Genomic DNA, 11,531 nt, shown 5'->3' with positions numbered 1-11,531 from the left:
AACAATCGCAACATCAATCGCAACTACAACAAACGGCCCAACAACAACAACAACAACAACAGCAACTACAACAATCATCCCAACAACAATAATAACCGCAACAACAACAACAATCAGAAGCAGCTATGCCAAAGGTGTTAAAAGTATCACTCGGGGTTCTGCACCAAATTTTGCAACAAGTGTAAAAGAAATGGTCATAGCGCGGCGAAGTGTGAGGTCTACGGACCAGGGGTTAATAGAACGAAAGGAACAAATGGTGTCAGAACGAGTAATGGCGGAGCAAGTAGTGTCGGAGCAAGTTATGCCAATGTAGTTTGTTATAAATGTGGAAAACCGGGCCACATTATTAGAAATTGCCCGAACCAGGAGAACACGAATGAACAAGGCCGCGGAAGAGTTTTCAATATTAATGCGGCAGAGGCACAGGAAGACCCGGAGCTTGTTACGGGTACGTTTCTTATTGACAATAAATCTGCTTACGTTTTATTTGATTCGGGTGCGGATAGAAGCTATATGAGTAGAGATTTTTGTGCTAAATTAAGTTGTCCATTGACTGAAAGGACCCGTTCATATACATTATAAACGATTCACAATAGTTGATTACATCGCGAGGTATTTGACCTCTATATGATACATTTTACAAACATTGCATTCGTTTTTAAAAGACAAACTTTCTTTACAACGAAAGTTGACGGCATGCACACCATTTCATAATACATCCAACTAAAATTGGCTTAATAATAATCTTGATGAACTCAATGACTCGAATGCAACGTCTTTCAAAATATGCCATGAATGACTCCAAGTAATATCCTTAAAATGAGCTAATGCACAGCGGAAGATTTCTTTAATACCTGAGAATAAACATGCTTTAAAGTGTCAACCAAAAGGTTGGTGAGTTCATAGGTTTATCATAACAATCATTTCAATATATTAATAGACCACAAGATTTCCGTTTATAAATATATGTACACTCGCAAGTGTATAAAAGTATTCTATAAGTTGTAGGCACCCGGTAACAAGCCTTAACGTTCATGTTTTACCCTCTGAAGTACACCAGATCAGGTGTGTTTAAAATAACCTCGAAGTACTAAAGCATCCCATAGTCAGGATGGGGTTTGTCAGGCCCAATGGATCTATCTTTAGGATTCGCGCCTACCGTACATAGACAAGTAGTTTAATGTTACCAAGCTAAGGGTATATTTCTGGTTTAAACCCACATAGAATTAGTTTTAGTACTTGTGCCTATTTCGTAAAACATTTATAAAAATAGCGCATGTATTCTCAGTCCCAAAAATATATATAAAAGGGAGCAAATGAAACTCACCATACTGTATTTCGTAGTAAAAATACATATAACGTCATTTAATAAGTGCAAGGTTGGCCTCGGATTCACGAACCTATATTAATTATATATATTTATATGTTGGTCAATATTTGTCTAACAATTTTTGGTCAAGTCATAGTGTACCACAATCCTAATGCTCGAGACTAATATGCAAAAGTCAACAAAAGTCAACTTGACCCAAAATGACTTCTAAAATTTATACGTGTTTATTATATAACTTAACTATAGTCGTTTTATATATTTAAATATATTTATTAGATTTTATAATAATAAAAGTCATTTATTAATAAAAATTTATATTAACGTTTATATATGATAGAATATACTTTTATATATCTTAAGTAGTAAAATTTATAAAGTTCACTTAATATCGTAAAACTATAGTGGTAAGTATTATTAATGTAATTATATTACGCGTGGTGAAAAATATCTTTATATCCCCTATTTATTTGATAAAATAATATTGATCATAATAATAATAAGTAAAAGTTGTATTATTTTGTAATAATAATTATTATTATTCTATAAAAAAATAACAATATTTATATTTACTAAAAATGGTATTATGATAAAATGATAATACTAATATAATAGTAATAATGATATTTTATAATAACAATGATATTTCTATTAAAATAATAACGACGATAGTAATAATAATCATTTTAACAATAATACTAAAATTCAGTTGACTATAACTTCTAATCCGTTCATCGAAACCATTCGATATCTAAATGAAAAGTTCTTAATTTTTCGCTAGCTTTCCAATGATATGCATATCATATACCCTATCTCAGTAGCATATGTATCTAATTCAGGATTCAACAAACCTATCTAAGGACAATATCGAATGTACAAGCATGCATAATCCTATATACTCGAGCACTAGTCAGGGATACACTATTGATATATAAAAGTGAAGTTATGAGTGCTCACGTATCAATATTGAGATTCAATATTGCAGGAAAGTACGTAGACGCAATGGTGATGATAAATACTAGATTGACCTCATGAGCATACCCATGAACCATACCCATCACCTCCATAGCTATAACCCATAATTTCCTTAGCTTCGACTCATTCAAAAAAACTATTTTGAAATCACTCGTACAGCACTCCGTCGTAATATTTTATGTATACTAATAATATCTTTAAATAATACAAAGAAAATATATATATGTAATTCGATTGAGAGAGTTTAGAGAAATATATTTTCAAGTTTCTATGAAATAATGAAACCTATTGAATTCTATTTATAATAGATTTTTGAATTATTAAAGTATGAATTATTAAAGTGAATTATTAAAGTATGAATTATTAAAGTGAATTATTAAAGTATGAATTATTAAAGTGAATTATTAAAGTATGAATTATTAAAGTGAATTATTAAAGTATGAATTATTAAAGTGAATTATTAAAGTATGAATTATTAAAGTTAAAGTAAAGTAAAAGTAAAGTTAAAGTATAGTAAAAGTATAAAACTATATACGTATAATACGCGTATAAATATATATAATATTAATTTAAATCATTATATATAATTAATAAAATAAAATATAAATATCGTTATATTTATTATACTGGTTAAGTAATGAGTTGTCAAAAGTGATTCTAGATATTTATAAAAGTTATATACATTTTAATAATAAAGTTCTTTTTAAACTGAAAACGTCTTTGTACGTTTGAAAATAGATTAATAGAATATTATGGAAACTAATTCTCCACTAACTTTTGTCTAACTTTCGTAAATGATACTTTTTGTTTTTATTTATAAATAGCTTTACAAATTATTCTGAATATCGTTAAGAGGAATAGATTTTCTCAAATCATAGTGGACCTCTCAACAGAGACTTGTAATCATAATTCAATGTTTCTGATAATTCAATCATTTAATATATATATTTTTTTAATTTCGTCGAAAATCATATTGAAACAAATACGTTCGTGTAAAGTATTATACGTTTAATACTTTATTAATATTCTCAAGTTATAATATATATATATACATATACATATCTATTTATATAACGGTTCGTGAATTGTCGGAATTTGGTCGAGGTTATAATGAATGTATGAACACAGTTTAAAATTCTTGAGATTTAACTTAACAAACTTTGCTTATCGTGTCGGAATAATATAAAGATTAAAGTTTAAATTTGGTCAGAAATTTCCGGGTCGTCACAGTACCTACCCGTTAAAGAAATTTCGTCCCCGAAATTTGATAGAGGTCGTCATGACTAACAATGAGAATGTTATTATAACGATTATAGAGTTTTATCATGTTCAAGAAGAATGGATAAAATAATTCGATTACTCGAAGCGTGTGAGTGAAGTTATCATAAATGAATGAAATAAGATAATAGTGATTCGTCGTATCTTTTGACGTCATCACGATTTATCTCCGAAATGAAAATCTTTGTAATCTATATTGGATTTGATTATTCGGCGATTAAGGAAATTATGATCCTCTTTGAATTAATGCGATAATCCATTTTGATTTCTCTGTTGGATATTTCACTATAAATCCACCTCATTTGTTTTCTTACAACTCACACCTTCTCAACTCATATTTTAAAGTATTTGTCAATATGCTTCATCCAGTGCTGATTCTTGATATACTCCTCACTTTCATATCTGTCGCTCTTCTTTTTCATCTGCCTCCGGAAGAATCTATTTACTTCTACTATACTCTTGGTTTTATAGTGTTTTTAGTTCTCCCGTGTCTTTATATTGCTATATGCATTGATATATACGGTTTGTGATTTCTGGGTTGTTGTTGGGTTTTATATCTTCCCTTATATTTCAAAGTCCTTGCTTCTTCTATAATCATTGTCATCCACAGTTAATGCTCTCTTCTATTTGCTATGATTTATACTCCCATTTCTAGTTCGGAGCTTTGTCCTTTCATTTCTTCTTCTTGCGATTAAGCACCGCTTGTAATGGTCCAGAATTCGCAGATATAAATTTCGGAATGAAAATTGTTAATGTTCTAGGAAGGAAATTGTAATGTCACGATCTTGACTTGTCAAATACCAGAATACCTCGGAAAAGGCCGAATCATCAAGAAATATTTTTTTTGATATTTAGAGATCAAAGAGAATACAAGAGTCGTGTAACATAGCACATGATGATGTTATGATCTGTGAATCATCATGTTCCATTTAGAAACTCAGCATGAATTACTGTAATATAATCACGTTCATCAAGTGTCATTATATTATACGAACTCATGCTTCAGCTCCTAACACTTCTTCAAGAATATTCCTATTTTAAACTCGAATGTTTCAGAATTTAGAAACTAAAATAGTTTCTTTTATGATATAATACAGATAGCGCGATGAGGTAAATGATTTCAGATAAGAATAATTATGGAAATATCTTCAGAAATATGGAGGATATTTATAATGAAAGATACGATGATATCTTAAAGTTTCTAATATTAGAGGATGATGAAGAATATTGTCCGTAAGGGTTTAGAGTCAGGAGCAAGGTATTCGATAATGACTTCAGCAGACACGGAATCATTTGGATTCTTTGAAGGTAGATTTCATCCTTGTGATTTATCCACAGCCTTCTTCATGGTTTGCTCAATCCGTATTTTTCAGTACCAAATCTTCTCTTTTTCTGAGCTTTGCCAACACACTACTCTTTATCATCAAACTTTTTACTGTTAAGGTCGTTTATAGTTTTTGCTGCTTCATCAGTATTTCGAGAACTAGTTCGCAGTTTAGGGTGTTTTTCAGAAACTTCACATTCAAAGTATATAAGTCCAGAAGATAGACACATATAATTGTTGGTGTAGACATGCTGCGAGATTTCAAAATACTGATTGCTAATTTTAGATGATTCGTATGGCAATTCTCGTTACAAGATGCAGATGAGTAAATGATGGGGTTTTGATAAATATAAAGATTTTTCGAAAAGTCAAAGATCAATGAAGTTGTTAATAAGTTTACTGCTAATGTGGCGAGATATGAAAGGTTCCCCGGTAATAATGATGAAGGGGTAATCATTATAATAAGGCTTATTCGAATGAACAATTGAAGTTAGTTTGCTGGAGCTGTGACAAAACCGTCTATTTTTAGAAGGGATTGAAAAGTTATTTTAGCTAGTAAATGTCAAAAGGTCTGACATGGATACATGTTAAATTATGACTTTGGTTTCAAGAGTTTTTCAGGTACGTAACTGTGGATAACATGTGGTTGGATCATCATCTCGATTGTTCATTATTTGAAGTGTCTTCAGGTATTTCGAAGGGCTTGAACATATATTATAATCGTTAATATACATATGATGTTCTAACACAGTTTTGAAGTTAAAGTATAGCTTTGAAAGATATAGGAATCTAAGAGTGATGATACTGGTTATATTTCGAATTGAATTATGCGATTTCAAAATCAGAATATGTAATTGAATTTGAATGAGTATGATTGTTTTGATTTATATGAAAGAATGGATATTGTTGTGAAAGTAGGGAGTATAGTTTATGATTGCTGAATCAGTTTCGAAAAATGTAATATATTAATTGTGAATTTATATATTTCTCGGGTATAACCTACCTGTTAAAAAAATTTTCACAATTAATATTTTGTACAAAAGAAGTTTATTACAGTCTTTATGAAAATATATGTGTATATTTTCTTTAGATGTAATATAGATTTAATGAGTTAATATTAAATTAAACTCATTTGTTTTATGGTTGGAACTAGAATTGAGTAATCCCTAAAACTTTATAAATTGTTAGTTTTCGTGAAATTCTTGTGAACTTCGCAAGGTACGAATGATGTTATTTGAAAAGTTTCGAGTATATCGATGATGAAAGTGTAAAATCAAACATATATTCGAATAATACACTTGATTTATTATGAACTGGATTTTTATTGAATTGAGACAGAGATTGTAATTAACGATGGTTAAGTTACGGACGAAGGACGTACATCATTGCATATTTGTAATATGAATTAACTGAGTAGTTAAGATTCACACATAATAGCTTAGTACGGGAAGATTTATTATGGTTTAAAAATTTATACATATAAAATATACATATAAATCTTTCGATTGGAAATGAGTTAATACTTCATAACTCGTTGATACAATATATTTGTTGTTGATTCGTAATGATGTCCACACTGATTCTTGAACTGACAGAGTTTGTGATGTTACAGGTGCTGTTGATTCTGACGATATTGACGGCACTAACTGTGTTGAAGATGCTACGGTCATGTTGATGCTGTTGGTAAAATAATTCTAGCTTGTAAATCGTACACCATTTTCGATCAAAGTTTCTACTCTACCATCTCTGTTCACTCATCCGATTTACGTCAGAATTAAATAATCTCTAAGATTTTGGAGATTACATAACTGCCGCAGAGATATCTCTTCAATGAAGTTTATGAATTAATACTTCATCGTTTGTTGTTGTTGATATTCCTGGATATTTACAGGGCGTATGACGTTGATGTTTGAGATACAGATTGTGATGTTGCGGTGTGGGATGTGGATGTTGTTGTTGGTGGTGGTGATGGTACTGTTGGTGTTGCTGATGGTGGTACTGTTTATGCTGCTGGTGCTGCTGCTGGTGTTTGTAACCTTTGCACCATATTCTCCAAAGCCACTACCCGAGCGCGAAGCTCGTTGACTTCTTCTATTACACCGGGGTGATTGTCGGTTCGGACGAGCGGATAAATAAAATCTAGAATTTGGTGTAGTATGTAATCGTGACGAGATACTCTAGAAATAAGAGAGAAAATGGTGTTTCGAATAGGTTCGCCGGTAAGTGCTTCAGGTTCTTCGCCAAGAGGGCAATGTGGTGGATGGAAAGGATCACCTTCTTCTTGTCTCCAATGATTAAGGAGGCTACGAACCCATCCCCAATTCATCCAGAATAGATGATGACTAATTAATTGATCCATTCCGGTCACACTGCTTTCGGAACTTGAGTGGGATTCCATTTCGGAATCCGAGGAACTTGAACTGATGACGAATTCCATTTCGTACGATTTGATAAAGGATTTTTCGATACGAAATGATTTTTCGGCTATCGGGTGGTATTCTAACTACATAGAATATCTATATATATAGATCAAAAGATTTCATAGATTACAGAGAAATTTACGGAATATGTCAGACAAAGTTTACGGTAATAGATACGATAAGATATGATTTAGCAGATACGCTAAGATATGAATTTTGTCTATACACTATTCATGTAATCAATGCAGCAAGACGTGTCTAGACTAAGAATGATAAGCAAGTAATTTCCTAAGGATGGTAAGTAGATGATTTCCGACTAAAAATGATAAATAAAACTTTTGACATGCAGACACGGTCGAAGTCCAGACTCACTAATGCATCTTAACAACTATCAATTAGACACACTAATGCAAGACCTGGTTCGCTAAGACCACCGCTCTGATACCAACTGAAAGGACCCGTTCATATACATTATAAACGATTCACAATAGTTGATTACATCGCGAGGTATTTGACCTCTATATGATACATTTTACAAACATTGCATTCGTTTTTAAAAGACAAACTTTCTTTACAACGAAAGTTGACGGCATGCACACCATTTCATAATACATCCAACTATAATTGGCTTAATAATAATCTTGATGAACTCAATGACTCGAATGCAACGTCTTTCAAAATATGCCATGAATGACTCCAAGTAATATCCTTAAAATGAGCTAATGCACAGCGGAAGATTTCTTTAATACCTGAGAATAAACATGCTTTAAAGTGTCAACCAAAAGGTTGGTGAGTTCATAGGTTTATCATAACAATCATTTCAATATATTAATAGACCACAAGATTTCCGTTTATAAATATATGTACACTCGCAAGTGTATAAAAGTATTCTATAAGTTGTAGGCACCCGGTAACAAGCCTTAACGTTCATGTTTTACCCTCTGAAGTACACCAGATCAGGTGTGTTTAAAATAACCTCGAAGTACTAAAGCATCCCATAGTCAGGATGGGGTTTGTCAGGCCCAATAGATCTATCTTTAGGATTCGCGCCTACCGTACATAGACAAGTAGTTTAATGTTACCAAGCTAAGGGTATATTGCTGGTTTAAACCCACATAGAATTAGTTTTAGTACTTGTGCCTATTTCGTAAAACATTTATAAAAATAGCGCATGTATTCTCAGTCCCAAAAATATATATAAAAGGGAGCAAATGAAACTCACCATACTGTATTTCGTAGTAAAAATACATATAACGTCATTTAATAAGTGCAAGGTTGGCCTCGGATTCACGAACCTATATTAATTATATATATTTATATGTTGGTAAATATTTGTCTAACAATTTTTGGTCAAGTCATAGTGTACCACAATCCTAATGCTCGAGACTAATATGCAAAAGTCAACAAAAGTCAACTTGACCCAAAATGACTTCTAAAATTTATACGTGTTTATTATATAACTTAACTATAGTCGTTTTATATATTTAAATATATTTATTAGATTTTATAATAATAAAAGTCATTTATTAATAAAAATTTATATTAACGTTTATATATGATAGAATATACTTTTATATATCTTAAGTAGTAAAATTTATAAAGTTCACTTAATATCGTAAAACTATAGTGGTAAGTATTATTAATGTAATTATATTACGCGTGGTGAAAAATATCTTTATATCCCCTATTTATTTGATAAAATAATATTGATCATAATAATAATAAGTAAAAGTTGTATTATTTTGTAATAATAATTATTATTATTCTATAAAAAAATAACAATATTTATATTTACTAAAAATGGTATTATGATAAAATGATAATACTAATATAATAGTAATAATGATATTTTATAATAACAATGATATTTCTATTAAAATAATAACGACGATAGTAATAATAATCATTTTAACAATAATACTAAAATTCAGTTGACTATAACTTCTAATCCGTTCATCGAAACCATTCGATATCTAAATGAAAAGTTCTTAATTTTTCGCTAGCTTTCCAATGATATGCATATCATATACCCTATCTCAGTAGCATATGTATCTAATTCAGGATTCAACAAACCTATCTAAGGACAATATCGAATGTACAAGCATGCATAATCCTATATACTCGAGCACTAGTCAGGGATACACTATTGATATATAAAAGTGAAGTTATGAGTGCTCACGTATCAATATTGAGATTCAATATTGCAGGAAAGTACGTAGACGCAACGGAGATGATAAACACTAGATTGACCTCATGAGCATACCCATGAACCATATCCATCACCTCCATAGCTATAACCCATAATTTCCTTAGCTTCGACTCATTCAAAAAAACTATTTTGAAATCACTCGGACAGCACTCCGTCGTAATATTTTATGTATACTAATAATATCTTGAAATAATACAAAGAAAATATATATATGTAATTCGATTGAGAGAGTTTAGAGAAATATATTTTCAAGTTTCTATGAAATAATGAAACCTATTGAATTCTATTTATAATAGATTTTTGAATTATTAAAGTATGAATTATTAAAGTGAATTATTAAAGTATGAATTATTAAAGTGAATTATTAAAGTATGAATTATTAAAGTGAATTATTAAAGTATGAATTATTAAAGTGAATTATTAAAGTATGAATTATTAAAGTTAAAGTAAAGTAAAAGTAAAGTTAAAGTATAGTAAAAGTATAAAACTATATACGTATAATACGCGTATAAATATATATAATATTAATTTAAATCATTATATATATTTAATAAAATAAAATATAAATATCGTTATATTTATTATACTGGTTAAGTAATGAGTTGTCAAAAGTGATTCTAGATATTTATAAAAGTTATATACATTTTAATAATAAAGTTCTTTTTAAACTGAAAACGTCTTTGTACGTTTGAAAATAGATTAATAGAATATTATGGAAACTAATTCTCCACTAACTTTTGTCTAACTTTCGTAAATGATACTTTTTGTTTTTATTTATAAATAGCTTTACAAATTATTCTGAATATCGTTAAGAGGAATAGATTTTCTCAAATCATAGTGGACCTCTCAACAGAGACTTGTAATCATAATTCAATGTTTCTGATAATTCAATCATTTAATATATATATTTTTTTAATTTCGTCGAAAATCATATTGAAACAAATACGTTCGTGTAAAGTATTATACGTTTAATACTTTATTAATATTCTCAAGTTATAATATATATATATACATATACATATCTATTTATATAACGGTTCGTGAATTGTCGGAATTTGGTCGAGGTTATAATGAATGTATGAACACAGTTTAAAATTCTTGAGATTTAACTTAACAAACTTTGCTTATCGTGTCGGAATAATATAAAGATTAAAGTTTAAATTTGGTCAGAAATTTCCGGGTCGTCACATTGACGCCTTTGGATAGTAAATTTTTACTCGAATTAGCAAATGGTAAATTAATTTCAGCAGATAATATATGTCGGAATCGAGAAATTAAACTGGTTAGCGAAACATTTAAGATTGATTTGATACCAGTAGAGTTAGGGAGTTTTGATGTGATAATCGGTATGGACTGGTTGAAAGAAGTGAAAGCAGAGATCGTCTGTTACAAAAATGCAATTCGCATTATACGAGAAAAAGGAAAACCCTTAATGGTGTACGGAGAAAAGGGCAACACGAAGCTACATCTTATTAGTAATTTGAAAGCACAAAAACTAATAAGAAAAGGTTGCTATGCTGTTCTAGCACACGTCGAGAAAGTACAAACTGAAGAAAAGAGCATCAATGATGTTCCCATTGCAAAAGAATTTCCCGATGTATTTCCGAAAGAATTACCGGGATTACCCCCACACCGATCTGTTGAATTTCAAATAGATCTTGTACCAGGAGCTGCACCAATAGCTCGTGCTCCTTACAGACTCGCACCCAGCGAGATGAAAGAACTGCAAAGCCAATTACAAGAACTTTTAGAGCGTGGTTTCATTCGACCAAGCACATCACCGTGGGGAGCTCCTGTTTTGTTTGTCAAGAAGAAAGATGGTACATTCAGGTTGTGTATCGACTACCGAGAGTTGAACAAACTTACCATCAAGAACCGCTACCCATTACCGAGAATCGACGACTTATTTGATCAACTACAAGGCTCGTCTGTTTATTCAAAGATTGACTTACGTTCCGGGTATCATCAAATGCGGGTGAAAGAAGATGATATTCCAAA

The sequence above is a fragment of the Rutidosis leptorrhynchoides genome, chromosome 5, assembly GCF_046630445.1.
Source record: "Rutidosis leptorrhynchoides isolate AG116_Rl617_1_P2 chromosome 5, CSIRO_AGI_Rlap_v1, whole genome shotgun sequence".
In the NCBI taxonomy this organism is placed as follows: domain Eukaryota; kingdom Viridiplantae; phylum Streptophyta; class Magnoliopsida; order Asterales; family Asteraceae; genus Rutidosis; species Rutidosis leptorrhynchoides.
The sequence above is the reverse complement of the archived record's forward strand: the minus strand, read 5'-3'. Positions refer to the sequence as shown.